Source organism: Talpa occidentalis, unplaced genomic scaffold, assembly GCF_014898055.3.
Source record: "Talpa occidentalis isolate TD23 unplaced genomic scaffold, MPIMG_talOcc4v2.1 talOcc4.5, whole genome shotgun sequence".
Lineage (NCBI taxonomy): Eukaryota > Metazoa > Chordata > Mammalia > Eulipotyphla > Talpidae > Talpa > Talpa occidentalis.
The window spans coordinates 100,161,249-100,188,222 of NW_023604861.1; the positions used below are offsets into that span (position 1 = coordinate 100,161,249).

Here is a 26,974-nt window from a genome sequence, read left to right on the forward strand (position 1 = left end):
CATGCCTTCCCTCCAGCTCTAATCTGCACCTGTGCATTACAAGTCAAATCACTAGTGGTCCCTTCCTGCCCTGGGCCATTCCTGCCTCAGTTATTCTGCTCTCAGGCATATCCAGGTAGGAGTGAGGGTCTGGGGAACCTCACAGTTCCTAAATGGTAAGACAACCTGTATACTTCTAATGCTAAAGCTCTCCTGGCCTGTGACACTTCAAACCCTTTGGAAGTAGTGCAGTGGCAGATGCTTGGGATTGTTTTTAACGCCTGGAAGCTAGAAAAAAATCAAATCCAGGATTAGAAAAAACTAAGCCATAATTAATTACTGGAATTTTGTTGTTATTTAGCCTGTTGTATCTTTTTAATTTGGCTTCATACTTGGTTACTCTTCTATAGTATTAATTCTATTCTATTTTATAAATTCATATTTTTTTAAATAAAATGTTTTTGTCCTAAAAAGAAAACACTCTATACTATACTTTGTCTCAGATCTGGGGTAAAGGCTCATCCACTACAGAAGCAGCATGAAGTCAAGTACACCCCTAGTGGAACTTAATGAAATTGCAAGCAAAGTACCCAGGAGGAACAAACAAAACTTTTTTTTTTTGAGAGGCTATAAATATTAAATCTTCAAACATATATCCTTGGTTCTTTACATGTGAATACCTGATGTAAATACTATCTGTAAATGTAATCAATATTATGTCATATACATGTACAAGTCATTTTTCAAAATGCGTAGATGTGATTACTAAAATGTATGCACATCTACATCTGTCATCTAAAGGAGCTTCAAAGTTCAGTTTCTTTTTGTTTACATATATTTTCCTCATTGAAGGATCATGAATATAGTTACTGTCATGTGAAATATTTTCTAAGTTGCTCAGTGTTACAAAGGGACCCTCATACTCAAAAAGACCAGGACAGGATCTCTGATTTTAGAGGAAAACTGATGGCCTTTAAGAAACCCAACACCATGGAATGCCATCCTGAATATTGATTCTTGAAGAGAATGCAGATGAAAATCTCAGCTTGGTTGACAGTGAGAAGCTTAAGCTACAACTTTTCTACAAAAGAGTATATGTCCATCCACCAAAAGAGCAAAGAATTGTAATATCAATATGACATTACAACAGAAGTGTTTATTTGGGAATTAGGGAGAAACAAGAACAGATGATGTCTGGGAAGTATCTGCTCCTTCAGCTAATCATTCCAACACATGCTGAACAATTCATGTAGGATGGTCCCGTGGAGCCAAAAAGATTCAGGACACAGCCATCCGACTAGCGATCCAGTGGCAAGTCAGAACCCCAGGGACAGGCCATTAGCTCTGGACCCCCATCCCACTCCCTGGGGCTGCAGGTAACTACCTCCTCTTCTGCTCTACCTACGTCTCCTGGATGGGGACAACAAGTTACCTCCATAAGCTTCAGTTTTTTCACCTTTAAAGAGGTACAAGCATTTCTACTTTTAAAGCTAATTCCAAGAATCAGTAGGATAATATCTTCCTTAAGTGCTTGGAAATACCTGGAATACAGCACATGCTTAGCCCATGGTGATGCCATCCACCCGTCCATTCTCCCCACTGCACCACTTCAGTTTTCATTTTCAGATGGCAGTCATTCGACTTTTTACTCCTTCAGAAGGTGTGGGAGTACTCAACACCAGGGCTGATAATGTGCTTCCTTTGGGCTAACCACTTTACAGGCATGAGTACCCCAGCTAGTCCACATAATCACCATCATTTTCCAGAGATGGAACTGAGAGGCCACAAGATTGGCAAATGGGAGGAAGTCAGATCTTGTGCCCAGAGTTCCCAGTCACTAGGCCTTATTTTATTTCAACTAGGGATGACTTCACAAAGAAAAAAGGAGGGGCGAGAGAATAAGAAAGGCTCAATTATAACAGAATGCCATTTCCAGGGCCTCCCTGGTGGCCTAGGGGTTAAGTCTCAGTGCTACCGCCACTACAGCCTGAGTTTGATCCCTGGCCAGGGAGCTGACCCACTTGGCACAGCAGACCTCTCCTGTCTCACGTGCCACTCCCCTCGGCAGTGTATTTCAGACAGTCCACCTATTGCGCTTCCTACTATGTCTCTGCTGAATCCTCTCACCCCCTGCAACTCTGGCCTACACCCCAGTTCTTCTAGGCAAAAATGAAAACTTTACAAATTTAAAATTTTTTCAAAAAACGTCATTTCCAATTCCCTGTTGTGCAACAGTTACAACATAGCTGCATTTCCACATAAATCATTGCCGATGGCTTCTCCCAACAACCCTGGAGGGGGAACTCAACCTCCCAGTGAGCCCAAGGCTGTGCCCAAGGTCACACAAACATCAAGGGGCCCACAAGGATGTGAATCCTATGCCCCAGGCACATCCTGGGAGTAACTTGCCAAGAGTGTCCACTCCCATTAAGTGAAACCCTGGGTGAGTTTAAAGGACATTCCCCAGTCATTACCCTGCTCCACTGTGTCCTGGTAATTTAGGTAAGGCCCATAATCTCTGTGTGCCTCAGTCTGCCAATCTGTAAAATGAGGATGAATCAGTGAGGAATAAAGCAATTGTGACCACACCCTGGCATGTTAACTAACTAGTAACTTCAATGATAAAACAATATTTATGTGAGCAGAGGGCTTAGTGCCTGAGTTGCACACTCAGAGAAACTGGTTGTATTCAAAGGGGAGCTTCTGAGAGAAATGGGAGATAAGCTGGGTTCATGGTTCTGCTGCTCACTAGCTGAGGAGTCCTAACTATGGTACTTTACTTCTCTGGGCCTTGGTTTCCTTAGTTATAAAATTCACAGGGTTATCATAAGTAATAAATGAGATGATGAAGGTAAAATACCCAAAATGATATGTGGAGCTCAACAGGTGGGAAATACAGGGATCAACTCAGACATGATCGACTCCTAGGCTAGGAAGAGACTCTCTTCCTACTCACACCTTGTACTTTAAAGCATGAGATTGGTTGTGGGGGTGGGATTATGCAACAGGCAGCCTGGATTATCCAGTGTTTGTTCACATGCTACACACAAAAAATTCAGAGTCTCATTTTATGTGCTTAAAAGAATTGAAAGAAAAACAGCTGTTGCTGGTAAAATAATTATTACAGTTTACTTCATAATATACAATCAATGTATACCTCCCAAAATTAAAGAAAGGGAAACAGCTGTTACATATAAATCAAGGCCTACTTTTAATTCCTAGAAAGAAGGTGCTATAGAAACCTTAGGTGAATCATTTGGGATATATCACATCACTGTTCTATTCTTCTTTGTGAAAGATACAGATTTTTTTGATAGGTCTTGCTAAAAGCAGGGATTCCAGGGGGAGTCCCAAAGGCTACCTTATCCCACCCTGGGTTAGAGGAGGCTGGGCCTCTGCCTCAGAACTTCAAGTCCAAAGTATTAGGCTGTTTTAAACAGTTTTTCTGAAGTGGTAACTTATACTCTGAGGGGTGAAGGAAGTGTTGAGGGTCAAGATCATGCCTCATCAGGCTGGTAGCTAATCCCTAATGTCTTTAAAACTCCTGCCCTCTATGGGATCTGGTTTGCTAAAGACACAGCCTTTCCAGAATTATCCTTTAGCAATGCTTTCCTTGAATAACTAAAAATACAGTAATTCCCTCAGAGGGGTAGGCTGCAGCTATACAAACACCTGAATTCACAGTAATTACACACAAAAGCCTATTCGAAGAGGCAAAGAAAAACATGGCTCATGAATTGAGTGCTGATCAATTAGGGCTCATGGAAAAAAAAGAGTGGGACTATTACCATAATAGCATATTAACTCCTGCTTCCTACCCACGCCTGGTAACAGGGCTGTTCAACATTAACACAACACCACCAAGAAGGGGCAAAGAGAGCTGAGAGTTCTCAGCGTGGAAGGAAATAACCAGATGTTCTGCTCAAATTCCATGTCCTTCCCACTGAGGCAGGTCTCCGGGGATCTGATGTTCAAATATTTGGTCTGTGTACAGGTAAGCCTGCAGGAATTCTTAGCATGTGGCTTCACCTATTTGAAGCTCAGTCCGAGGAAGCTTCCAGTCTGATTTCTCAAGAGAGCAGAAAGGGGGCCCTGGTCTCATATCACAGAGAAATGGGGGCTGAAATGAAAGTCTTTCCTATGAAATGTCAATTGGCTTCTCTGTTGTGCACAAACAGTTGATTCTGTGAGACAGGGACCAGACCCATCATACCCATGACTACATTCTGTGAATTTCACCTCGCCTGAATCAACTACAATACGAAAGTTACCAAATGTAAAAAGAGATAAAGGCTGAGATTCTGTTCATTCTGTTTGACTTGTTCTCTGCCTGGTAGAGACTAGAAAACTAAAGACCACATTTCCCAGCCTCTTTTCCAGTCAGGCTCTTGTGTGTCTTTGCTAACAGGCACCTTCACGGCAGTTCAGGTTTTCCCTTGGGTGGTGACAGAGGTTCCACAGCCTTGTCCAGAGCCCCAGAAGGGGATGCCAGTGGCAGGGGGTGCTCTCCATGGGGCAGGGTGAATGTTGGGAGGCAACAGCTTCCAAAGGTCAGCTCTGTAGTGTTGCTCCAGGGTTCCTCCTGCAGGTCGGAACCAGGTCTAAGCTCCTGACAATTTGTTGGTCCTGAACTTCCTGCATTAAATCCTCTTCTACTTAAACTAGAGTAAATCCTGAATAGATGCTAAAGATTCTACCAAACAAGTACAGGAAATCTCATAGGAAAAAAAAAACATTTGTGTGAAACAAATTTAATTTAGACAGTACAGATCAAAGGAGAAGGCCTGCATGTACACAGGGAATCTATTTAAGAATCATTACTCTTTTAAAAATTATTATTAATGATATACCATTATTTTATTTTAGTTTTAAAGATTTGTTTATACAAGAACTGGGGTACAGGCCAGAGGCGCGGGAGGGTGACAGGATTCACCAGAGACAGAGCGGGGAACAGAACAGGCAGATGGACCAAAGACATTGCTGAGGGGAGCAGTGGGCGAGGCAGGAGAGGTCTGCTGCTCCATGTGGGTATTTCCCTGGCTGGCCGGGAATCAAACCCGTGCTGCAGAGGCTGTGGACAGCCTCACAGCACTGCGCTCAACCTGCTGCGCCACCGGGGAGGTCTGATGTACCGTTATTTAGATCCCTGTTTGTTTTTTCATAACATTGGTTTTCTCCACTTAGGTGTGGTCACCATAGTCTTCCCACCACCAAAGCACCCACAGTTCTCCACTATTAGAGTCAGTACTTTGAAAGAACCAATCAGACAAATGAGAAAAAGAGCACCAAGAAGGACATCCGTGGTCATGCTGTTACTAAGTGCTGAAAGACTGAAAATGACCTAAGTGAATGTCCCTCCAACTGAAGGCTTTGGGTGGACAGGCTAGAACCTACCCACAGGGTAAAATTCTTCACAACCACAAGAACCAATGCTAAGAAATAAATTTTAATAATGTGGAAAAGAAACTCAATACATACTACTGATTTGGAAAAGGCAGCCCACAAAACAGCACAGACATCACCTCTTTTTAAAAATCCATATTTTTGTGCATACATGCATATATGTATATTTGGTACAGCATAGACAAAAGCTTAAAAGGATCTGTCCCTGACTGTTATTAAGATGCCTGCTCATGTTCTGCCCCCAGGTTTGCTGGATGGTAGAAACTGTCTGTTACAGCAGCACCTGGCCTTGTGCCACACTTGGGAGCAGCCAGAGAGCAACCCAACTGCAATGAGCCAAATCACAAGTCTGGCCGGGGCCCCAGACAGTTGGCAAGCCTGTTTCATGCCAAGCTTGCTACCTTCTGGGCCTTTCCTACTTGATGGTCTGGCTGAGTCTTGCATATAGCGGTTCCTCTCCTATCTAAAGATTCCCCTAGAATGTCCCAGAACTCATGAAATAAACCTAGACATTTCAATTCTAGAATATAGTACCAGATTAAGTCCTGCTTACCAGAATATCTCAATTCAAAAGACCCATCCATCTCTGATCACAAAAGACATAAAAAAACAACATGGCAGTGGCCCAGTCTCAGAAAATGGATGACTCAAATCTTCAAATCCTTTGTGCTAAGAGCCCATTTTCAATCAGAGAATACACAGCAAACACTAATGCATGATGATTTGAGAATCTCCTTTCCAGTGTAGCATGCAGCTGACACCCAGCAACCATGCAAAAACACATGGCCAGTTCTATTCCTGTGGAAATGATCCCAGTTCACAGAGAATGAATCACCAGGTAGAGTGGTGTGGCCATGTGATTCAGACATTGAGTGGGTGGATCTAACCCACCCACAACCCTGTCCTCCAACTCCGCCCATTAGCAGAGTTACCATTGCAGCTTCAAAGTCACAAAGTCTTCATGCAGAAAGGACCCATAAAAAAGTTCTTGGTACCACTCTGTGGCAAAAGTAGGGGTAAAGGGATGAATAATTAAAGTATAAAGCGAGATGATGGAACCTCAGGACTAGGAGTTAGGTATTAAACTCAGGTTGGAACAGCAGGTGCATTGTAGAGATGATTCTTCAGAGCAGCTCACTGCATCTCAACTTGTTAGCTGCAGAGCAGTGAAGAGAGCTCAAAGGACCTAGGTCTGAGCCTGCAATGTAGGATAAAGTATGGCCCCCTATCCCTGTACCCATCAAGTGCAGATGTTACGCCTGGGCACAGAGCTGCAACCAGATTAAAATGAGCTAATCATTTCAAGCAACTTGCACAGGGCTCAAAGCAGCATCTACAATGTGACTGACACATTCTTCCTGAGGTGCTAAGAGCAGAAGCTGGTCCTGAAGCAATCAGTTCAGGGTCTGTCTATGAACCTAAGGTGGATATGAGCAAGCTGCTAGGCCTCCACAGACCTCCACCGTGCCAAAGGCCACCAAGCACCTCCACGCAGTTATCCTGATGGGACACTGGCTTTAAAAAAAATGCCCAATCTGGAAAGTGATTATTAAGAGAATAATGTGGTATTTTATGTGCATGTGTTATATTCTTTGAGAATATCCAGTTCTGAAGAAAAGTCAGAAAATGAGAGGGATGACTCTTTAAGTATAAAGATATTTTAAGTAGGTAGAACATATGTATATTAAACATAGAAAGGTATGGAAGGACTAAGAGATACTTAATAATATTCATAAGGCGCTAACTATACCCAAGACATCTGGGCAATAAATATTCATGACACAATAAATGCTGAAAAAGTACTAAATATTCATGATATATTCATATGCATGAGACTAAACATACAAGAAAAACTTAGTATCTGTCGTAATTCAATTACTCATTGGTGACACCCATTCTTGTCCTCTAATCCATGGCTGTTAATCAATCTGGCAAGCCAGATGGGGCAGGGGAGCATTGTCCCTACATATCTCCCATAGAACTGAGGTGTGTGTGTGGTGCATGTGTGTGTGTTTGCTGGATGGTAGTGTGTGTGTCACTGGTCCAGGGCACCTCCCATTCACAGGCCAACTATTAGTACTTCAGCTCTGGTCCTTGTGCATACTGATCGGAAGAGAAAATTAGTGCAGCAGAGAGGAATGGAATTCATGAATGCTGTGCACCCAGGACTCGGGCGCTGCCTACCTGCCCCCATGACCTGTGTTACCTTCCTGTCTCCTTTCCCTTGCTTTACCTTATGTGTTTTAAGTTGCATCAAGGTCAATTCCTATAAAATATCTACCACTAACTGCTCAGGAGCACTCTGTATGACAGATTTGTTGATTTTCCTTAAAAGTCATCAGATCTCAAATACAAAAGGGTCCTTTATTGCTTCAGGGTATTTTACTAGGTGTTCCACATTGGGAATTATAATAAATTACCTTTTACTTGTAAAAAAGACATAGAAAAGTAATAGATACAAATAATTTATGAACCATCTTCTCTGTTGATAGAGTATCTCTAATGATGTGTGTGTACACATACACACACACACACACACACACACACACACACACCCTAATGCTTTTGTTACCTTCTGTGGACAAGAGCATTTGGTGACAAAAACTATGGAGAGATTGCTGCATGGATTCAGAGGTGAGGACAAGTATTCTGGTAGTTCTCAAACTTCATACATTTAAAACCAGCCACAAACACCAGGGACAGTAGGAGGTTTAGGCAAATAAACAACTTTCTACTCCTTACCTTTCAAGAGGCCTTTTATAATTCTTTCAACAAATACCTTAATCATAAGAAAAGTACTTGAGTGGCCTTTCTATCAAGAATCTGCATAGGAACAGCACAAGTATCTGCACAGAGTTAGTGGCTGACACCAGTAAGGGAGGCCCCTGGTTGCATGGCAATGCCTGTCCCATCATTTCTTACCAATTCACTGCTAAATTCACCACTCACATGGCCTCTCTGCTTCATGACCCACTGAGCTCAGGATTATAGGATATAGAAATTAAAAGTGATACAGAGAATTCTGAGGTAATTTCTTACAACACAAACATGTCTGAAGGACCATGACCTACAAGTTTGAAATGATTTTCCAGATGCAGACATCTAAGAATAACAGGAATAGATGAAAACTCCTAATTTCCTTTCATCTGGGAAAAACACAAGGTACTTATAGCAGTGATCACTGTTGTAGCAGTGATCATCCTACCTACAGATGACACTAATCATATCGGGTTGTCAGGTAGGTAGACAATCAAAGGGAAAAAGCATGACATCAGGGTCAAACCATCGGTTGGACCTGAAAGGTCATTCCTGCGCAGGTCTTTCTGCCTCTGAATACAAGGGCTCTTCTCATGGGACATTTTCTTTCATCTCAAATGCATGTGGTTAAAGTTAATGCTACTTGAAGTTCACCTCCTTCAAGAAGCCTTCCCTGACCACTTCACCTTCCACCCACTGAGTGTGAGCAAAATCCAGGGCTTGGATGTGCAACTTTAGGCTTTATAAGGACTAATCTTACTCTCCAAATTATTTCTAAGCACCCTCAAGAAACAGATAGGACTAGGGTTTTTCTCTATTTCTTCTCCTGCTTTGAGTAAATGCCCAGCACACAGAGGATCATTTTGATAATAAAAAAGAAACAGCATAAATAGGGATAATCATTTGGAAGATATTAATCCACAAGAAACTATTTATAAGGCTGGGCTTGGTCAAGTACAGGCAAAAAGCCAATTTCTTCCTCCCCCCTCACCACCCCCAGCCTCAACCCCAACACCTCAAAGCTGATCTTTCCCCTATATCCTCCCAGCCCCTGACTGATATCTCCAACATGTCCCACAGCTTTTTCAGGTGATAAAGCACTCAGTGAATAATCCATATCGATCTGTCCAGAAAGATGGAAATGGGGGAGAAAAGGGAACGCCTTATCTATTTTCTCAGCTTGTTCCTCCCTGCCTCGTTTCCACCTCACCAGGATGCATCTGGTTTCTCCAGGGATAGGGGGGTTAATAAAAGCTGTTTAAATTCTCTTTACATCTCAAGAGCAAAGCAAAGGAAGTTTGAGCCTACAGCCTGACTCTAAGCCACAATATACAGAGGACAGAAAATATGTCCTATAACAAATGCCTGCTCCAAAGGTAGAAAAGAAGCTCTCGTGGTGCTGAGAGGAAGGAACCTGGAGGGACCAAGTGCCCTGTGTTGTGCACTTTTGCACCTAGAGTAGGAGGAGTGGTAAGGAAAGAAAAACACTGAACCGTTGAGGGGGATGTGGAAGCATAAGGAGTTTGTGTCCTGCTTCCTGCTGGGACAGCTCAGTATAGTAGAAACAGTGCTGAGCACAGTCCTGCACAAGCCGGGCAGGTTCTCAAGTGCCAGTAAGGTCCTAGGAGAGACCTCAGAGTGTGGGGACTTCCAGCCAGATGTGGACTCAGGACCCCAGCTGTGGCTCACTGCAGTGACACAGGCTGAACCTTACTCACTGAAGATAGGAGCAGGAGGCTCAGTGTGGTGGTGGTGAGCTCATCAGAGGACAGCAAGAGGCCCGGATGACCAGCAAGAGGCCACTCTCTCCCACACCCTAATGTGATAGCAACCTTCTCTTGGCACTCAGATTGCACCTGCATCAAGAAGGGCCCCCCCAAGGGTGACCTCAGAGATGAAGAGACTGACTCTCCAAGGAATAAGCTGTTTCAAGCTAGCTAGAGAGTGTCTCTTGTTTTAGACTCCAGAAAGCGATGAGCAGGACAAAATATACTAAAAAAGAAACAAAGCTCATTTTATTTGGAAATGCAAAATTAAATACACTTATGAAAAATTTTGCCCACGAAAACATGTCACTGACATACTTCACCTCTCCACAAGAAGCCCAGAGCAGGAAACATCTCTACTCTGATTCAAATATGTCCTTGAGATCTTTGTGCCACACAGGCAGAATTTATGAGTGTCTGTGAATGACAAGGCACAACACTAACCTCCAGAGGAAAAGCAAGTGGGTGTAAGTTTGCCAGGTCAAGTCCAGGTTCACAAAGCCATCAAAGAAAACTTACCCCTAGAGGAGTCTGGGGCCTTCTCTCATGGCACCCTCATGGTTCCCTGTGAGCTGGACTCCCATCTTGATAAGTGACAAACAGGCTCAGCAAGATTAGGTGACTAGGTCAAGATGACCAAGCTAGGTGGCAATAAGATAAGGACAGTCACCCTTTGGTGTATCCCCCAGTGCCTGGACCTACACAGCAGTCAGATGCTGCGCATTAGCTGGGCAACATTCATGGATGAACCACCTTTTTTTTGCTTTATAAATGAAGAAACTGATGTTCAGAGAAGTCAAAAAACTTGACTCACAGAGCAAGCCAAGAATTAAGGTGAAGCAAGTGGGGCTTTCCACTCAGGCATACCTTTAAAGAGAATCCCAAAAATCTCCCTAAGATAAATGTTTTAATGCAGTCTTTTAAAGCATCAAAATAAATACAAAAACCCACACTGTATACAAAAATCACAATTTTAAATAAAGACAGGATCAATATTACTGATTTTTTTGCTTCAGGCTTGAATACAGCTCAGCACAGCACAACACTGGGGCAGAGCAAGAAAACCAGCCCAGCTCAACCCTTCCTGCCCTGGACCCAAAGACCCTAGATGTCACTGCCTGGCACTGCACTGTCTCTGGATGCATTCCTCCTCACAATTTTATAACCTCAAAGGGCTCCTTAAAGTAACTGAGATGCTCCATCCTCCCAGGTTTAAGCTGGGTGACTGAGCTCCAGGGAGAATTGCAGGGGTCTAAATAGATTCTATTCCATAATCATGCACATGTGTTATGTAAATAAAGGGCACTTGTGGACTCCAATATGGAGGTTACCTTAAGATCTCAGCCAGGGAAGGTGTGGCTTGGTCCCTAAATTAGGGATCAGTTGCTTGCCTCCCATTTGATGGATTTCCTGGCTCAAAATTGAGCGTTCAGCAGTGACAGGATGCCGGCTGTTGGCCTGTATCTACACAAGTCAAATTCATCCAGAGGCATTCCTTTTTACTTGCCTTTCAAAGGCCAGTTAGCTTATCTGAGCATTTCCCCTTGATCACTCGTTAACCTCCTATTAATGTCATGTGAAGCATTTGTTCAATAAATACTTGTGATTAAAAATGTGACTATTTCTTGGATCAAACCCAGAGTTCCTTACTGGTGGTTTGGAAGAAAAACCTGAAACCCGCTTAAACCATTACCTGAGCCATAAGGAAGACAGTAAATTTTCTCCTGCAATGGCCTTCAGAGACAGCAGACCCAAACACTGCATGCACTGAAAATTTAAACCCAGCAACCCGTCTCCCCTCCTACTTTTTGTAAACGCATTAAATTGCTAAGCTGTGCCTCACAATTCAAAGTTAAGTCCAGCAAAGTGAGCAAACTTTGGGCACTTGCGTGAGCGTGTCTGGCTCCTCAGTCCCTTGGCCCAGACGCAACCCAAAGAGGCGGCCGCAGAACGGCGCCCCCTACCCGGTCCGAGGCGCACCTGGCCGCGCGGGCGCTGCCCTCACCGCCCTCACACCCGGCCCACCTGTGCAGTCGTGTCTCGGGTCCGCGTCCTCCCCCTCCCCCCGTGAGGTCCCCCCACACCCTCCCGCCACTGGTCTTCCGCCCACGCCCGCCTCGCGGCCAACCCACCTCAAACCGTGCCCGGTACCTGGCACCGGAGCGCGGCCCCGACTCGGGAGAGACGCTCAAGAAGGGAAGCTTCCGAGGGAGCGCGGCGACGAGGGCTGCCCCCTCCCGGGTGCGCGCCCAGCGGCCCGCGCCCCAAACCGCTCAGGCGCCCGCGCGGAAGCGCTGCGGGCGGGGGCGCGACGCAGCAGGTGGCCGCCCGGCCGGGCCCGCTCCGGGGTCGGTGACCCGAGGCCGGGACGCAGGCGCGGGCACGACTCTCCCGCCGCCGGCCTCCGCTCAGCCGCGGCGCGTTCTCCCAGCCCTGGCACGCCGGCTCGGCTCGGCTCGGCTCGGTTCGGCGGGGGCGGACGCCGCGCCGCTCCGCTCCGCTCGGCTCGCCTCGCCCCGCCGGCCGACGCCGCGCGCACCTCCCCCGCGGCGCTCCGCTCCCGCCACGGCCCCGGCCCTCCGGGCGGAGTCGGCTCCGAGCGCCAGTGGGGGAAGACGGCGGCCGGCCGCGGGAGGGCGGCTGGGGTGCTGCCCCCGCACGCCTGGTGGGGACCCCTCCCTCCGCGGCCCCGCCTCAGCCCGCCCGCGCGGCGGCGCTGTGGGGTTCCGGGCCTCGCCACCCCCACCTTGAGGGAGCTGGGTCCACCCGGGCACCCAGGCTGCGTGCCCGCTCCGGCGCACCTGCGCGCCCTGCCGGGACCCCGGTCCACCCCAACCTCCCTGTCACCTGGGGGCTTCGTGTCCGGGTCCACCTCAGAGAGCCGGCGGCCGGTGGCCCCAGGGCCGGAGCGAGTGGGCGCCGTGGGTGGCAAGTGCGTATTTGAAGAAAAGTAAAAGTTTTTTTTTTCTTTTTTTTTTCTTTTTTTTTTTTATAACCATGTGGGTCCGGAGCGTCTCCAGGCTAATTAGGGAAGCTGCCGCCCTGTCTTGAGGTGAATCATTGTTGTGACACTTCAAGTGTGGGAAGAAAGGCTGCTGATGACTTCTCAGTCTCGCTGGCTCCCCCCAAACCCCCCCTTTTTTTTTCTTTTAAAGACGGGCTGATCCTTTTAAGGAGACCATCTTAGGAAATGCGCTGGCCTCAGATGGTGGCTCAGCTAATCAACTAGAAAATGCGCACTGAGGCCTTGCTCAGGCGCTGATTGCATAGCCCAGGACGCCGGCACCCCAAACATGTGCCCCCCAAGAGTAGGGAGCTTTTCTCGCAGGCAGCAAAGATGAACGTGACCTGTGTTCCTGCAGGGAACCGAGGCCATGACAGTTTATATCCAAGAAACTCTCATGTCCCAGCTAGAAGATGACAGTGTTGACGTCAGTGAGGCTCCAATTTTTCCCAACGTCTGAATCTTATCAGCGATATTGGCGCGGCTGTGTGTGGACCACCCTGGGGAGCTGGATGGGATGTTTTCCATGCGACATTGAGGGCCCGAGTTTATGTTTGCTCAACCACCCACAGCAGAGCCCTGGAAAGGGCTTTCTGCAATCTCTGACTTTAAAACGGATCAAAACCCAGTGGAAGAATAGAAAGCAGGGAAAGGAGGCTAAAGATAGATTCCATTTACTTGAGCACGTAAAATAAGTTTCAACATTTTCTGACATAATCCCTTTGGCATAAGCTATTCGGTTAAAAGCCCTTTTTGAGGGTTATGTGCTTTAAATTCCCTGTATGAGAGGAACAAAAATGTATTGTGACTCTGTCTGCAGGACCCTCTGCCTCGGGTCAATATCCTGCATGCACGATGGACAGGTGACTCAAGACAATCAGAGACAATGACTACATTAGGTGTGTTTGCTTTCTTCAAAATCCTCCCACAAACTAAAATGAATGAGAATCAAGGCAACACACCTTTCTCTTCTCTCCTGCCTTGAGCCTCTGCTCCTTGCTATTCAAAAATCACATCTTTTTTTTGTTGTAGCTGCTGTCACTCCTAAATGTTTGACTCCATAAATCGCCATTCTACCTAAGAATTGAATTTGTTGCCAGAATGACTTAAGTCTCTGCCTTTATTTGTGTGTTCTGTGGGTGGCTTTTGAAGTTCCCGGAGGTTTTGAGAGGACAAAAACCGTAGTTCTTGGTGATTAGCTAAAGCTAATGGTGAGAAAGAACATGGTGTCAACACCCAAAATAGAAAGTGGTAGGAATTTTGTGAATAGGTTAGGAAAATGGGAAATTATCTGGAGCCTGGAGGGCAAGCTACATGCTTTAAAAATGTTTAAAGAAAGACTAGCCCTTCCTCAGCCAGTGGCTTCTACCTTCCTGCCAAAACCTGGTTCCCAGGGCCTTGCCATTTGCCTTTAAGGGCATCCTCTCCCTTGTTAATGCCTCTTGCACAAACCTTGAAGCTGGGTTGAGAAAAGGCTGAAATGCTCAAGGAAGGATTTGACACCAGGGAAGCATAAACCCCACAGAGTTTCTTGAGTCTTGGACAGAACAACTGTAAAGCTAAGAACATGGGGTTGGCTGTTGCCTAGAACTACTTCTCAACTATACCTAAACAGCCCCCTTCAGGGAAGGAGAACCTCACTGTTAAGGCTAAAGAAAAAAGATTATACTACTTCTGAATATGTTGCCCCTCATCTGGAAATACATTTTTATCAAATGCCAGGCACTTTTCTAAGCTACTTACAGTGTGCTGCTCACTTGACTCATTCAGTCCCCAGCAAAATACTGACTTAAGACCTACCATTACCCCTGTTTTACAGATGAGGTATTGCTATTACCTCTGTGTTGTGGGTAGAGAGTGCAAGTGTGAAAAAGGGCAAGTTATATGCCCATGATCAGGCAGGAAGTAGGTGGCAGAGTCTGGATTTGAACCCATGATCTGTGCTCTCCACACTGAACAGGCTGCCTTTCTAAAAATGGCATCTACTCCTGCAAACGGAAACTCCTTTTCAGTTTAGAAAACAAAGCAGAATCAGTTCTTCCCCGACTTAGGAAGAGATATCTTTTGGAATATCAGAAAGCGAGAATATTTAAACTTTTGTTCACATTTTAAAATATTTCTAGTCACTTCTTCACTTAATTATTCCCAACAAATCATAATCATCAATAATAAACCTTAACCAGAAATCTGTTTGCAGCCTTCTCAATCTTCATTTAGTAAAACCAGAAAGCTACCATTATTGGGGTGAAGAGGATTTTGCCAAAGGCAACAGGTTTCTAACCACTGTGGTATCCGAGAGATTGGATTCTGCAGGTCACTTTATCCAAGAATTCTGCTTCTGGGTCTTCCTTAGATACTCAATCTACCTGTCCTCCCTTGGGTTCAGAAAATCAGACTCCATAGACACAGGCATCCCTACCTGGATAGAGGATTGGAGCTAAGGCCCATCCAGGAACTGACCAGGAAAATAGGATGTTATTCTTCTCATGACAACAAGTCTGTTGCTCAAGTGGGCCTTAGTGACAGAGGTCAAATTGAGTTGTCTCACCGCCAAAGTCCGTAAGAACCTTACTCCTGAGGGCCTCTCTCCATGGGCTGGCTATCCAGCAGAATCCAGATCCCGACCACTGTCCTTCCTGTCCTCCTCCAGTGATATGAATGACTATGTCATTTCCCACTTTCAAAATCTTTCTCTGGCCTTCATGCACTTAGGATAAAATCCAGCCCCCCTAACAGGGCCTGACCTACTCCCTGTCCAGCTCTTGGGCTCCTTTCAGTACCACTATCAGCTCACTCCGCTCTAGCCAAGCCAGCCTTCTCCCAGTTCCTATGCACCCAACTTCTTTTCCTGCCTTGGGGCCTTAGCCAGAGCAGCCCCTTCCCCTTGGAAAGCTATGCCCCAGCCCTTCAACTTACCCCCACCCTTCAGATGGCTAATTCTTCTCATCCTTCAGGTTTTAATTTAAATATCACTTCCTTTGGTCTTTTCTCCTGATCTCTATTTCCCACCGGCACCTATTCTTTTCCTCAGAATCTATAACATATCTTATAATGGTCAATCTTTAGTTTCACACTGAATCCCCACACCAGAGTACAACTCCAAGAGCCTGTATCTGTTTTGTGCATTTCTGTTGCACATCTAATACCTAGTGCAGTGATAGTAGCTGCTAGAAAAATATTTATTAATTAGTGAATTACCACTTTGACCTGTTCTGACCTTGAATTGCTCTCCCACAAATATATGAATCTGCAGTTCCTTGTCATTCTGCTTTTGCTCCTTGTTTCCCAAAATTCTGTTCTTTGACTGCTCTCTTGTCTCAAGAGACAACCTTCCCCACCTTCCAGCTACAGCCCTGATCCTCATGGTCATCACCCCAATTGCTCTCTTACAGGCACCCCTATTGCTCTCATCTCTTAGTCCTCCTGCTATATCTTCTTGTTTGAAACCCCAACCCCACATCATCCTTCTCTAGCCTACAGCTATGCTGCCAAAGAAAATCACAGATCTGTGCAGACCAAAACCACAAAAATCTGTCTACTCAAAGCTTCACTTTGGCTTTAATTCCCTTTGATATCCTCTGAAAAGCAAATTGGACAGTATGTAAAATAAGAAGTTATGATAAGCAATCTCAGAGGAATCACAGTTGCCATTTTTATTGTATTTCTTTCCAGTTTTTTTAAAGCATTCTGCAAACTCAAATGTCCTCTAATTAGCTGAGATTAAGCCAAATGCACAATTTTATGTCCTGATTTTTTTTTCATTATAACACAAGTATCTACCCATGTGACAACCAATTCTCTACAAAGACAAATTTTAATAATTGGCTAATAGTCCATTGTGTGGATATATCATACTTAGTTTTACTCTACTGCAGTGCTTTTGATTTGAAGGTATTATACAATTTTCTTTGACAAATATCTGTGTACATAATTTGTTTATATGTATAATTATATACTTAGGAGAGACCCAGAAGAGGAATTCCTGAATCAATGACTATGAATGGGCCAATGGCTATAAATCTCTAGGTTAGGGTTTAAATGACATACCTGGATGTGATATTTTCATTTGTCCCTGGACAGTTTCTTCTCCCCACAATAATGAGACCTAACTGCTCTCATGCACTGTACATTTTTGGTCCCTAGCCTATTCTTCTGAAAAGATGATTTTGTTTGCTGCATCAGAGAAGATTAAAGTTATCAGGAATGAACCCCCTTAAAGCCCCTCGCCCCTCCCTAGTCCACAACATTGATCTCTGATCTTAGTTGTAAGATGGTATCTCCCTGCCTTTTAAATTTTAGATAAGGTTGTCTTGGATTTTCTTCCAAGAATATCGCCAACAAAGATGGATCTCTCTAAAACACAAATATAACCATTATACCTGTCATTTGTTGGGTAACTATTATACCTCATAATACTTCCTTTCAAAGATTTCCATTGAACTTCTGTGAAGGAAATTTATGAAATCCACACTGGGACTAAATGTCAGACTATACAGGACACAAAGCTTTTAAATTCTACATGGTATTTCTCAACATTTTCTATTATATGGGGCTGCATTTCTCCAAATTTAAAAGGGAGTACATCATAATCCCATTTTTCACATGAGGTTGGAAATATGGTCTAGGAATTATAAATTCTTGTGTATTCATTTGATATTGAGGTTTTGTTTTAATTCTAAGATATTCTATTAACATTTATACATGCTTTCAGTGCAGGTTTATTTTATTTTTCCTACTTCCTTTCCTATTATTTACATGGCATCATCTGTCACCACAAATCCAGGCAGCTACATTTTTATCCACACAATCAAGTAGCAGTATGCATTTTAGCTCTAAGTAATGATTAACAAGACAATTTGCAAGACAATTGTAACAGTCAAGAAGCTCTGCATTCATGTCACACCTTTTTCATTTTGGTGGTTCTGAATGCTTTCTCATAAATCTTTATAACTTTTTTGAAAAATAGATTGCATATTTTAAAATCAAGTGGGTTTATGTTCAGAACAAATGCAGGGAAATCTATCATTTTCCTGGTGGAATATTTTCCCTAACCTAGATGTTATTTATCCATTTTGGCCATTTCATTTATCTGATCTAGAAAGACGATTTGGGTTTAATGAAATAGGAATACTCAATAATTCCAGCTTAAGGTTGGTTGGAGCTGGGAAGTTACAGTTCTGTTAGAAATTTGTCACAAATGGTAAATTTCATAAAATCATTTTGTTTCCGGTGGAGCTAAATCTTGGTAGTAATTTTCATTATTTGTTTGTGGGAATTGGTTTGGTTTTCCTTTTCTGAGATAAAGCACACACATCTTAAGTTTTTAATTTGAACATTTAATTGCATATGATTACTCCCATGCTGCCACCATCACATCAAGATCTGGAACATTCCTATCACCACAGAGGTTTTCTTGTGCCCTTCTGTAGTCAGTGTACACCCACTAGCTAAGTACTATTTCATATTTTATCACTATAGATTAATTAACTATATGGGTAAGACTACAAAAAGACATAAATAGATTAACATGGCATATCTCTTTTGAATTTATTATTCAACACTATGTCTGTGAGATTCATCCAAAATGTATCAGTTCACTTTTATTGCTGTATAGTTTTCCATTCATGGACATAGCATGATTTACTCATTCCACTCATCTTGGGCATTAAAGCTGTTTCATGTGTAGGCTATTAGGATAAATCTGCTGTGAACATTCTAAAACATGTTATTGTTGGGCATGAGCACTCAGTTTTCCTGACTAGAGTAATGAGTCATAGGGCATATGTATGTTAACTTCAGTAAGTACTACAAAACATTTTTCTGAAGTGTTTGAACCAGTTTGTGTTACCACTATTAATGTAAAATTTTCTGTTGCTCCACATCTTTGCATATGTCAGATTATTAGTCTTTTTAATTTTGATCATTCTAATGGGTGTCCAGTGGTATCTTATTGTGATTTTAATGCTGATTTTTCTGATAACTAATCATGAGCATCTTTTCATTGGCTCATTTGATATCCTCTTTTTTTAAATGACTGTTCTAATCTTTTGCTCCTGTCGGGTTAGCTGCAGAGTGCACTGTGAGAGTTACAGACTCCAGGAGCTCTTCAGCTAAATGTCCAAGGAGCTCTGCAGGGACTGTGCTTTTATATGATAGCAACAGGGCTATGTCTGCTTTATGCAAGTGAGATTTTTTTCAGTCATTGCAATTCTGATTGGTGAAAAGTTTAACAAGTTGCGATTGGTCAAATTGCATTCTTCTTGGCTGTGGGCATGCCTCAGCATGCCTCAACAGGCATGGGACCTGACTCTCAACAGCCAATTGGTTCTGGTTATTGCCCAGACTCAGGATGACTCCATGGGTTTTTCTTATTTATCAGTTGGAAATATTTTAGAAATACATATGTACTTATGTATGTGTGCATGTATGCACAGGTTAGAGAGACAGAAAGAGGGAGGGTATAAGCAAATATCTACTCCTAATCTGTGACTTCCCTTTTCAGCAGCAACCTCCTCTGCTCAGTGTCAAGCTCCTCCTACAGCCCCAGGCCTTTCTATGCTGGAAAAAAAAAAAAAAAATCACAGAACCATGAACACTAAAACAAAAGTATACCGTTTCTAACCTCATTTGTGCATTAATACCTTAAAACATTCTGGAAAAACAGATGGGACAGTATATAAGAAAAGATCATCCTACCTAGTGGTTCTAACCCTAGAAGAATCACTGTCACTATTTTACTGCTTCTTTTCTTTCAGTCTTTCTTTTATAAGAGAGGTATTGGAACTTAACCTCCAAACTCAAATGACATAGCTGAGATTAAGCCAGATACAGAATCTTGTGACCTGATTTTTTTCAACTATACTATATCTACCTATGTAATAACCAAGTCTCCACAAATATAAATTTTAATAACTAATAGTTTATTATGTGGATATAGCATGATTTATTTTGGCATTTCTCCATTGCATTGTTTATAACTTGAAGGTATTATACAAAATTATATGACAATTATTTGTGTACATTATCTAATTTATAATTGGGAGAGTCCCAGAAGAGGAATCTTGAATCAATGGCTGTGAATGGGTGTTAGACTCTGATTGAATATCAGGGCATGAAGACTTCTAAGGTTCAAAGGCCTGAAAGGCATAACTGGATGATGCTTTCATTTGTCCCTGGGCAGTTTCTTCTCCCACAGCAAAAGAGCCCTAAACTACTTTCATGTACCAGATGTTCCTGGTCTCCATTGTTCTCTTTTAAACAGATGACTTTGCTTCTTTTTCTCAGAGAAAATTAATGTAAATGTTTGCTAATCAGATGATGTTAAAATAGGGAGATTTTCCTGGATTATCTGGGTGGGCCCAATGTAATCACAAGAGCATTTAAAAAAAGGAAGAGAGAGGTAGATGAGGCCCAGAGATGGCAACTTGATAAAAGGACTCATTCAGTTTTGTTGACTTTGAAGTTGGAGGGAACATCTACAAGCCAAGGAAAATTGGCTTTCTTTAGAAACTCAAAAAGGTAAGGCTATGAATTTTCCCCCTTATTCTCCAGAAGGAATAATCCTGCCAATACCTTCATTCTAGATGAGATGTGTGTCAGACTTTTGACCTCCAGAACTGTAAAATAATTTGTTTTGTGTTTAAGGTTGTGGTCATTTATTACTGTTAAAATCGGAAACTAACACAGAATTTATTTTAGAATTCTCTTCTTTTATTGCTGCAAACCCATTTCTCTATTCCATTTACCTTGCCTGAATGCTAGCTGAATAGGCTTAATATTTTAATTGGCAGTTATCATTCAAACTACTCTAATGGGTTTCAAAGGAATTACCTAGGATTTTGTAGGCACCCCACAAGCACATGCCACCTGATTTTTTATTTTATTTTATTTTTTACAAATTCCAAACACTGACAATCCGAAAGTTCGCAGCTTTGGGCAGCCATTTAAAAACCTATCAGCTGTTTGTCCATAACACTTTTTTCTGGTAACTAAAAAATGCTTTCAGTTTTAACATGCCCAGATTTTATAAGATTTATTTTTAATTCTTCCCTCTTAAACAAGTGTTTCCTTTTTATTATGCCATCTAAACATCATTTTGTTGATTTTTAACATTAATAATGTTATTTTCCATAAACTCTGCACATTCATACTTAACCTTTACTCTAACCTAACAAGTATTTGCTTGACCAAAGGTATCAACTTTCTGGACTGGAGATGAATCTGGAAGATTATTTTGGAACACGCCCGTAATTATGCCCAATTTTGTGTTTATATGGATTAGTATTTTAAATAAGAGCAATAATTATGCTTATAAAGAAAAAGCCTAAACCACTACTTTTCTTTTGGGCAGAAAGATAAAATAAGCATGTATCTGATTTATGTGCTGGCCCACATAGCTCCTTCTGCAAATGTGGTTTTAAACAAGCTAATCTTTTAGAAGTCTTTATACTGACTAATTTAGAAGCAAGGAGAACAAATGTGGGAGTATAAATGTAAGGCACTGAATAAGAGTGATAATCTCTGCCAATGAACACACTGCTGTGTTTCTGAGTACCCAATGCAGTTCACTATTTTCATTTAGATGAAGCTTCCTGGAGCTTGTCTTGCCTCCCTAACACGATGTATTACGTGACTGGAATCCAGATTTGGAAGGTCTGATCTGTCCAGAATCTTAGAGATCATGCTCTTCAGTTTTACTTGGGGGCAGAGGGGAGGTTACAGAAAGTAACTAGCCCAAAGTTACACAATGATGGTTGAGCTATACCTCACACCTGCTTCTAGTCAAGCACCTGCCCACCTATCACAATTCTGTCGCTTTCTGAGTCGCTGGTAATTACCAGGAAAATTTTGATTAAATACTTATATTTGTAGTAGTTAGCAACATTCCTCTTCATTTAGCAACATTCAAGTTAGCTACAAGTTAGCTTCAAGTTAGCAACATTCCTCTTCATTTCAACTAAATATACCATCTTATTCTCTTGATAGATTATAAATAAGAATAAAATACAAACAGATATGAAAAGGGAAATATGGGTTTTTAATTGCAGATTTTATAATTGTCATTGGCAATTATATTCTGGCAATTTTTTTATTTTTGCCTGAGTTATGTACAAAAATATGTTCATGAGGCAGTTGTTTGGTGCCCAAAATATATACTCTCTTCTGAAAACTGCTGGAACAGCTCTTCCTTGTCTCTGTCAGTGAGATGATATGACATTAAGGTGAAAGAACTAAGTGAATGTTTCCATAGCAAATGGTGCCACTAAAAATAGGGTTTGGAGTTAAAGTAGGATGAGGAATAATTTTTTCATTGTTTCCATGGAAAAATAAGAAAGTGGGAATGATATATTCCACTGACTATCTGTGCTTATGAAGACTTAAGTAGATTTGGAGATTTCCTTAAAAAAAATGGAATGGCATCTGCTGACAAGTTAACTCTCTAAACAGCAGTTAATCATTTCACTGCCCTCTCCATGATCTATTCCTGTTCTAAATAAGGAGAACAAACATGGGAACATAATAAATTTATTTGATATATATGAAAGTTTTTATCAACTGTGTTTTTATTTCTAGTTACCTACTAATAGATCTATACTCTATGGTAATTCTATAGAAAATTGCATAGGGGATGCTGACCCGGTGCTAACTTATGAAGTAGGTAAAGCTTGAACTTTGGTGCACTTAAGAGTCCTCTTGAATCTCAAAGACATATTATGCAGATGGCCTAGACCTGCTTTCTCCAGACAAGGCCCCATTTTATCCTTTCCTGCTGCCCTAATTCAAATGCCTCCAATACATAAACCACAACAAATAAACTGGCATGGTAGTAAGCTAATACTTTCAAGGATGTAAGTGATAAGTATTCACTTGATGTTTTCCTGACTCTATCCTCATTTAATAGGAGTATGTATGATTTTTAAATCCTGAAGAAAAAATCCTAACAAATGTACCATTGCTGATGAAAAGCAGAGAGCATGGAGTATGGGGGAGCTGTGAGGTTATGGGTCTTGTGAACTCCCATTGCAACACCAAGTCCCCATCTATTTTTCCATGAGTCACTCACAGCAGGTTTTGGTGGCATGCACACGTTCCTACTTAACATTCACAGTACACCTATGATAGAAGTATTCCCATTTCAGGAATTAGTAAACTCAGAGGAGACTTGGCAAAGTTCATGTAACTAGTGAGTTTGGAATTCAGACCCAACTTGGAGTGACTACAAATGGTGTAGTTGTTATTACAGGTCTTTTTTATTTTTAAATCAATATGTTTTTCTTCTAACAAAGGTAATAAAGTACTTAAATCAATGCCTACAAAACCCAGGACTAATTCTCCTTTTCCTCAAAGCAGTTTTGAAAACAAAGGAACTTGTTTTATCATGGGTTAACTTAATTATTGAATTTTACAATCCTGGGCTGCTACAGAAGAATTTTTGAATTGTTTCCTGTCTGTGACTATGTTCCTCAGATCTGCCTTTAACTCACTTTGCAAAGACCCAGCAGTCTGTTTGTTTTTACTGAAGGAATGATTATATAATCCTGACACAGACTTATCAAACCTACACATTTATCTCCAGTTATCTTTATTTAAGTAAAGTTGGTTTAGAGGCTATAGATTTAAAAGTATGTTTTCACATCATGCCACTACCAAAGCCCATGCTTCACTGGGCTCCCTCCATCCCCCACTCCCAACCCACAACACTTCCCTTCTGGTTGTGAAATTAAAAATTTTCACAGAAACAAAAATCCAGTATCACATGGTTTCACTAGTGAGTTCTATCAAACATTCAAAAACAAACTAATTCTGTTCTTCTCAAACTTTCCAAAATATTGAAGGGTATGCAAACACAATTCATGAGGTTAACATAACCCTGATACCAAAAACAGACAAGGACATCACACAAAAAGAAAACTATCAATCAATATCCCTCATGAACATAGATGCAAAAATCCTGAATAAAATCTTAGCAAACCAAATTCAATAATACATTAATAAAAGTATCATACATAATGACCAAGTGGGATTTTAGTCCAGGGATACAAGTATGGTTCAACACCCACAAATTGATTAATTCAATTCCCCAAATCAAAAAAGAAAAGACAGGGCCTCCCCGGTGGCGCAGCTGTTGAGCACTGGGTTGTGAAGCTACCCGCAGCCTCTGCAGCGCTGGTTTGATCCCCGGCTGCTCCCCTGCCACCAGAGGAGAGTCCCACATGGCGTGCAGACCTCTCCTGCCGCCCGCTGCTCCCCTCAGCAGTGTACTTAGGTCCTTCTGCCTGCTCTGCTCCCCGCTCTGGCTCTGGTGAATTCTCTCACCCTCCCGCGCTTCTGACTGTACCCAGTGCTTGTATAAATAAATAAATCTTTTTTTAAAAAAAGACAAAAATCACATGGTCATATCTATAGACGCAAAGAAAGCATTTGACAAAATTTAATATTTATGATTGTAAAAACAAACTCTTCTAAAAATGGGGACAGAATGGATATATCTTAACATCATAAATGCCATATATGACATACCCAAAACTAGCATTATATTCAATGGTGAAAAGGAGATTTTCTTCTAAGATAAGGTACAAGACAAGGATGTCCACTTTTACCACTAGAATTCAATATAGATAGGACATACTAGCTAAGTTCATAGGCAAGAGAAAAGATAAAAAAGAAATCCAGGGCCTCCCCTGGTGGCGCAAGCCGTGGAGCACAGCGCTGTGAAGCTGTCCGCGGCCTCTGCAGTGCAGGTTCGATCCTGGCCAGCTGGCCGTCGAGATACCCACATGGCACAGCAGTCCTCTCTTGCCTTGCCCACTGCTACCCTCAGTGGTGTTTTTTGGTCAGTCTGCCTGTTCTGTTCCCCTCTCTGTCTCTGGTGAACCCTCTCACCTTCCCTCCCATCTGGTCTGTACCCCAGTTCTTGTATGCATGAATAAATAAATCTAAAAAAAAAAAAAGAAAAAGAAATACAAATTGGAAAAAGGAAGTAAAACTATCGCTATTTGCAGGTGACATAATGTATACAGAAAACCCTAAAGACACCACCAAAAAAATTTATTTGAACTAGTAAATCAGCAAATCAGTTGCATTCCTACATGCAAACAACAAACTTAAAGATAGAGAAATCAAGAAAACAACCCCATTTACAATTATATCCAAATGAATTTAAATATCTATGAATAAACTTAAAGGAACTTCCTTTTTGTATGGCACCTTAGTCAGGTTGTTGTGGTAGCTGCTGCTCTCCAAGTTTTGAGGTGTCACCAAGGACCATAAGAAGATAGATGCTGGAAAGGCAGCTGATATAGACAATGACCCAATGAACGAATCTGTAGGTAAGGCCAAAAAAGAAGTGTCCAAAAGCAAAGGTGAGAAAAAGCTCAGTAACATAGTCTTGTTTGACAAAGCCATATATGACAACTCTGTAAGGAAGTTCCCGACTAGAAGTTTATAATACCAACTGTTGTGTCTAAGAGGCTAAAGATTCATTGTTCCCTGGCCAGAGCAGCCCCTCCTTAGTAAGGAACTTAATAAACTGGTTTCAAAACAAAGAACTCAAGTAATTTGTACCCAAAATATCTAGGGTGAAAATGCCTGAGCCACTGGTGAAGATGCATAAACAGGTCTCAACAACTGTACGTTTTGAAAAATAAAACTTTATTAGGTGAGGTAAGTGGGAATTCTTCTTAGGTAGGTCCTATTTGTTGGTTCTCAGAGCTGCAGTCCTCATCTTGGACCATCCAGGAAGGTGGGGCACCTGGAAACGGAAGACTCATTAAGCAGAAATGAACACATCATCAGGTTACTGTGAAACACACCATACCTATAAAGTCATATGGGTAGGCTTTTAGCATAGTTATTCATCTATCAGTAGTTCCTTCTTTCTTGTTGAGTATTATTCCATTGTTTATTTGTTGAGGGACATTTGGATTGTTTTCAGTGTGGGGCTACTACAAATAAAGCTTCTATGATGGTTTGTATACAATCTTACATGTAGAAAAAAAAAGCTGAAAGTCCTGTACAATAAAAACTGTAAGACATTAATAGAAGACACACAATAATGGAAAGCTATTCCTTACTCATAAATTAGAAGTTAACATTAAAATGTCCATCTTACCCAAAGCAATATACAGATACAATGCAATCCCTATCAAATTTTCAATGGGGTTCCTCAAAGAAATAAAAATAAAATCCTTGAAATTTGTATGGAACCACAAAAGATCCAAAATAACCACACAATGCTGACGGAAAAGATGAAAGAAAGTATCACACTCTCAGACTTCAAGGCATACCACAAAACCATTATAATCAATACAGAACAATATTGAAATAGAAATAGAAACACAGATCAATGAAGTAAAACCGAGAGCCCAGAAATAAATAATTTATCTATGAAAAGGGAGTCAAGAGAATACAATAGAGTCTTTTTATTTTTTTAAAAGATTTATTTATTTATTTATTTATACAAGCACTGGGTACAGTCAGAAGCGCGGGAGGGTGAGAGAATTCACCAGAGCCAGAGTGGGGAGCAGAATGGGCAGAATGACGAAGTACACTGCTGAGGGGAGCAGAGGGCGGCAGGAGAGGTCTGCGTGCCATGTGGGACCCTCACCCGGTGGCAGGGGATTGAACCAGCGCTGCAGAGGCTGCGGGCAGCTTTGCAACCCAGCGCTCAACCGCGGCGCCACCGGGGAGGCCCAAGGAAAGTCTTTTTAAAAAATATTAATGGGAAAACTGGACAGTCACACGCAAAAGAATGAAACTAGATCACTAATCTCACACCATGCACAAAAATTAACTCTAAATGGATTTAAGGATTGCATATAAGGCCTGAAACCATAAAATACAAAGAAGAAAACAGAGGCAAAACACTCTGAGACACTGGCTTCTGTGATGTCTTTGGGTCTTTGACTCTAATAGCACGTGAAACAAAAGCCAAAAATAAGCAGGGCTACATAAAACTAAAAGACTTCTGCACAGTGAAAGAAACTATCATTAAAATGAAAAGACACCCTCCTGAATGGGAGAAAATATTTGCATATTTTATATCTGACAAAGGTTAATATCCAAA

The 26,974-nt window shown here is 42.0% G+C and overlaps 2 protein-coding genes and 1 pseudogene across 14 annotated transcripts in view; 1 reads left to right on the forward strand and 2 right to left on the reverse strand.

Annotated features, from left to right (window-relative positions):
• The window catches only part of CRACDL (CRACD like), a 103,750-nt gene extending 90,974 nt beyond the window's left edge, over positions 1-12,776 (reverse strand). For 10 of the 13 annotated variants that reach the window (XM_054701897.1, XM_037527930.2, XM_054701896.1 and 7 more), the window contains exon 1: positions 12,038-12,157. The gene's annotated coding sequence lies outside the window, so the exon portion shown is untranslated. Of the gene's footprint in view, positions 1-10,424; positions 10,547-11,598; positions 11,850-12,037; positions 12,158-12,752 lie in introns of those variants that run through there. The other 3 variants (XM_054701892.1, XM_054701893.1, XM_054701895.1) reach the window with 3 other exon arrangements.
• Positions 12,777-13,279: 503 nt separating this feature from the next.
• LOC119258626 (40S ribosomal protein S25-like) lies at positions 13,280-25,522 on the forward strand (annotated as a pseudogene).
• A 26-nt stretch (positions 25,523-25,548) lies between these two features.
• TSGA10 (testis specific 10) overlaps positions 25,549-26,974 on the reverse strand; it is a 104,896-nt gene continuing 103,470 nt past the window's right edge. Inside the window, exon 21 of the mRNA XM_037527932.2 lies at positions 25,549-25,660. The gene's annotated coding sequence lies outside the window, so the exon portion shown is untranslated. The remainder of the gene's footprint in view (positions 25,661-26,974) is intronic.